At 28.5% G+C, this 5,093-nt stretch overlaps 1 long non-coding RNA gene across 2 annotated transcripts; it reads left to right on the top strand.

The window, feature by feature from the left end:
* The first annotated feature begins 991 nt into the window (after positions 1–991).
* Positions 992–4,844, top strand: LOC123899595. 2 transcript variants are annotated; one of them, XR_006805682.1, is made up of 2 exons: positions 992–2,223; positions 3,702–4,844. It is a non-coding gene; the product is annotated as an uncharacterized LOC123899595 (long non-coding RNA). The 2 variants fall into 2 exon arrangements; XR_006805683.1 differs by having other exon boundaries at positions 2,496–4,844.
* Positions 4,845–5,093: the final 249 nt, after the last annotated feature.

The raw sequence follows: 5,093 nt of genomic DNA, 5'->3' as shown, positions 1-5,093 counted from the left end.
CTTAATTACACCACTTTTTTTGAAAGAGATATATTTGGAATATAAGGAATCTTGTCAATTAATTCATGAGGACCGTCGTCCGTGGGCCTCCTTCCCTAATTGTGACTTTGTAGCCATATACTATAAGAAATCTAATAGATTTCCAGTCACATATATAGTTTTGGACCGTCTGATATAAATTAACAGATAAGATTATTTAACTGTGTATTTAATGTGGATCATCCAATTTAATTTTTTTTTTTTTGACAATTTCATCCAATTTAAATTTAATAGTTGTAATTAATTACTAGGAAACTCTGGTAAACTCGCACATCACTAAATCCGGATCCTATCCTATACATACTTTTTTTTTCCAAGTTTCTTATTTGAAATTTTATATACACTATCTCATAGTAATTGACTAATATATTTGCAAAATAAATTTATCTCAAAATAATTGATACAATTAATTTTTTATTTTAAGGTGATATTAAATATGTTTGTCCCCTATGCATTGTACCTTTTTCTATTTGTTTTTCTTTATTATTTTGTAAGGTTAGAGTATGAAGATCCTCTCTTTTATATAATTTAGTAAAAATGATATATTATCTAAATTACTTTTAAAGTAAAATTTTATATAATCTATTCCTCTCTTTATTTTGTAAGGTTAGAGTATGAAGATGCTAGATGCTCATGAGGGCATTAAAATTATTTTTGACTCAATGATGACATGAAAATTAGGGTTTGGTAAAGATTAAAATGTGTATCTGGCCACATGTATAACATTTAGTACAGTACCATATATACAGCTAAGTCCAACCAATAAGAATAAAGAAAAATAAAAATTAAATCAACCAATTACACTTGCAATAGCAATATATTTTTTCAACCAACAACACATAGACGCGTTTGTTAATTCTTCTATATATTTGAGCCCAACCTCCTTCTACTGTTTCCATATTCAAAAACCATCCTTTCTTCTCTCTCTCTTCTCTCTTTTTTTTTTATTTCTTCTCTTTTTCTCATTTTGTTAGATCTCAAGCATTTTGCTATAGATGAACACATGCATATTTAATATATTCTATATTTATTATACTTATTTAGATTTTATAGGATCAATTTCAAAAGCATATACTTATAATAAATAATCTCTATTTAATTTCTTAGAACACTCCTTTTTATTAAGGATTTTTCAAGCTAGGTTTTTCTCTTATAAGATATCACTAGCTCTTTGGTTTTGATTCTTATCTTGATTTTTTTTTGTTATTTGTCGTCTTTAACTTTTAAAATCCCATCTATAAAAAGTTTTGGATCGAATAGGAGATTAATCTCAAAATCGATCTAAACTGCATCGCAAAAACTCTGATGAAATATGATTTTCTTTAATGTTTTAAAATGCGTGTTTTTTTAGGTTACCTTAGAATATTTATAAAATTTTTTTCCCTTTAATTTTAAAATTCCTTCTATAAAAGGCTTTGAATCAGATGAATGTTTACCTCAAAACTGATTTGAATTGTATCGCGAACAACCTCATGGTTAACTAACTTTAAATCCAATTTTTTTTAGGTTATCTTTCAAGGTTTTAAAAGCATTCTTTTGTTGTCATTTATTAAGAAGTTGATCCAACTAATTAATTATATATTTTTTTTGTTTATTTATAAAATATTGGGGATTTGTTTTTGCTTTTTGTTTTATTGTTGAGTTGAGGTATGAATTGAGTTCAAATGAGTAGATTCCTTTCAAAGACCCTCGTGTGTTAAACTTAATCTAACCACTAATAGCATGCCACATCAGCTTCTCCTCGTGGCCTTGTCCACATATATAAAATCTCAAATTTTTATGAACCCTTCTTTTAGTTCTTTCTTTTTCTATATTATTTATTTGATGTTGCTCTTTCTTTTTAATTATAGTCTATAAGACTTTTTAGCCATTATAAGCTAAAGATGAGATTGAAAATCAAATATTAATGATATTTCTATGGTGGAGAGTTTGAAGATTATCATCATCATCATCATCACAGTCGTTATTTGCAGATGTAGCATCATCAAGATTCACATATGAATGATGTAGTGGAACACTGCTCTCATGCTAATCCATTGATTTTTTGAAGTGAGAATCTTGATGATGCTGCATCAGCCATTAATGACTTTATAAAGTTTTATGAAAGTGAAGAATGCAAAAATATTCAGAAACTGTCTATATATGAGATCAAGAACACTCACTCCCTTTGATACTTTCTTTCAGGTGGATTTTATTTTTATATGTATTTTTTTCTTCTTTCAATTTGTTGTGTGAAATTTTTGTTCTTATATACTATATTTGGTTCTAAATATAAGCAGAAAAACCAAGATTCATTGAATAATTAATGAATCTGGTCTATATCACAGGTCAGATTCAATAGTTATTCAATGAACGTTTTTGTTTATATTTAGAACCAGAGAGACGGAAAAGAGTGTATGTACTTGTGTTTGTTTAAAATATTATTTATTCAGTAATTAGATATTTTGCATTTGCAGACAATATTCCTGCTAGGTTATGGAATTTGGAATATAAGCTAATTTTGGGACTGAGTTGTTTGTGTGTGTGGCTGTTATTGTTAGGTTCCTTATGTGCTGACTTCATAGATCTATGAATATTCTTTTTACAACAGAAATACTAACTGAAGAGTAATAATGGTGTCTTTTTCATTTTCTTAATTAATGTATTACATGGAGTATATATACATGGAAATATTACCTTATCCGATCTAGAGGGAATAAATTTATGTTTACAATAGAAGAATGAGAGGGAAATAATTAATATTTGAGATTTTAGGTCACCGAAGTTATGTTTGGATTGATGGAATACGATGAAATGGAATGAAATGGGATGAAATATAATAATGTTTCATTGCTTGGAGTATAATAATGTTCCATTGAGTGGTATTCGTTCTGTCTATTTTTGTATTTGGGAATGTTGGATCGGCCTCTTCAGTACTTCTTATTTGCGGTAAAAAAAAAGAGAAGAGTGAAGTAGAGAGATGAATTCGGAGGGAAATTTTAGAAGGGTTGGATATAGAGCTGATCTTGTTAAGAGGATATAAGTTTATAGTTAGATTTATGTTAATTTGATTAATTAGTATAATTCGATTAAGAAAGATTTATAATCATCTTTGTTAAGTTTTTTTTCATACACTTATAGTTATCTGATTATATACAAGTGGTGTTCGCTTTTTTTTTTTAATGGAAAAATATGTTAGATAAACTCACACTCGAGTAGAAGATATGCCCGAATAAGAGTAAAGTGTTCACACAATTTGTATTATGTATTTGAATTCTCTCTTTCTTTTTTGAATGGTAAACAAATTATATAAGAGAGAGAAGTATAAGAAGTACTCATATTTGCTATAAAGAAGATAACAAGAAAATACAGAGCTCACAGAAAAAGATAAGATCAAAGAAAATTCAACCCTAATATATAAGAAGGCGAAATAAAAAGCAAAAAGTTATCTATCCCGGTAGATAGAGAGTTCCACTACCATGGGAAAGAGACCTATAGGACATTTACCCAAAAACCACTTTCAAAAAAAGAATGTCAAAAAATTCATCAATTATTCAACATTCACAACCTTATTGTATTTTTGCAATATGATCCTCTCACGTTCCTATATCTCTCTTTAGGGAAAAAAATACAAGAGTGAGAGGTAAGAATATTAATTAATTCGATTAATTCTATTTGTGCAGAGCTGTGTCTAATATCTATTAGGAGGGTATAACTATGAAAAGAGGAAGAAGTCGTGCTACAAGAAAAATTTCCGCCGCTACCATAGTAGCAGCATGTATAAGAGCGGAAATAGGAGTAGGACAAGAAAGATAATTGGTATACAATGTGATGAAGTTGGTAGAACAAATTAAAGTATATATGCTTTTTGGTTATGGTTATTATGTAAGGGGTGTATTTTTAGATAGTTTTAGTATATATACTTTAACTGGCTTATATGTCTCTAAATATTTTCTTACAAAGTGTAGTTGATTGGAGTACCCTTTACATATTTTTTAAGAACTATTTATTTATAAAAAAAAAATCCCAATTTTTTATAATTTAGTAAAAAAAAATTATTTCCATCAATATTTGCTTTAAGTTGCATTCATATAATCTAAATTCCAGGTCTCCGAATTCATGCTACACTCGATCCACCCCTGCTCCGAAGAATTAATTAGCTCACCTCGAAGGGTTGGAACGTCCAAATAGGTATTACGTAAGAGATTCAATGTTCGATCTCAGCTACTAATAATTCTCTTTCTTCTAATTAACTTCAATATGTTGCCTTGACCAAAAAAAGAATCAAATATGTTATTTTTTTGTGCTAATTATATTGAAGATATATATATAGATGGACATGATTTGTGAATTGTTAATTACTTGGAATATGCAGATTCTTAAAGCCAAATGTATTCTTGGTTTGGGGAAGGGCTTATAAATAATTTGTGTCCCCATGACCACCAGCTTCATCCTTGTTTGTTTACTAGCTACATTTAATATTAATTATATATGTATCTATTGGAGTTAATTAAATTAGAAAATTTGAAGTATATGGACATGTTCCAAGTGGTTTGCATATGAGGATCAATGAAAATTGAAGCTAGCTAGCTTGGGAATTGAATATGTAAAATCACGGAGTACATGATTGTGTCAGTTTCATATTTGTCAAGGCTTTGGCTTTAGCATGCACTGAATCACTCACTAAGCCAGTACTCATGGATGTGTAGTAGTGGAAGTACTCTTGCATCATATTGGTAAGTCATCTCAATTGCAGAGATATTTCAACTCATCAATTATTCACCTTTTTTATTGTAAAATAAAATATATTCCATTTCTATTTATAAGCAAAAGGGAGAAAAAATGGATATATTTAGTTCAAAATTTTGAGTATTACACAAAGATTCTTTTTACAGGTTAATTTCTATATACAATTGTAGAGATTAATTTTAGGAATTTAGTAGTAGGACCATAATGGACTGATAAAATTTTTTTAATAAAGAGATTTAACATTAATTGTTACTTCAGTTATGATTAAACTTGAAGAAACCTGGATCATCTCATATGAATGCTATGTAGGAAGGTTATCTAGTTTG

The sequence above is a fragment of the Trifolium pratense genome, linkage group LG7 (assembly GCF_020283565.1).
Source record: "Trifolium pratense cultivar HEN17-A07 linkage group LG7, ARS_RC_1.1, whole genome shotgun sequence".
NCBI classification, from domain to species: Eukaryota; Viridiplantae; Streptophyta; class Magnoliopsida; order Fabales; family Fabaceae; genus Trifolium; species Trifolium pratense.
The sequence above is the reverse complement of the archived record's forward strand: the minus strand, read 5'-3'. Positions and strand labels throughout refer to the sequence as shown.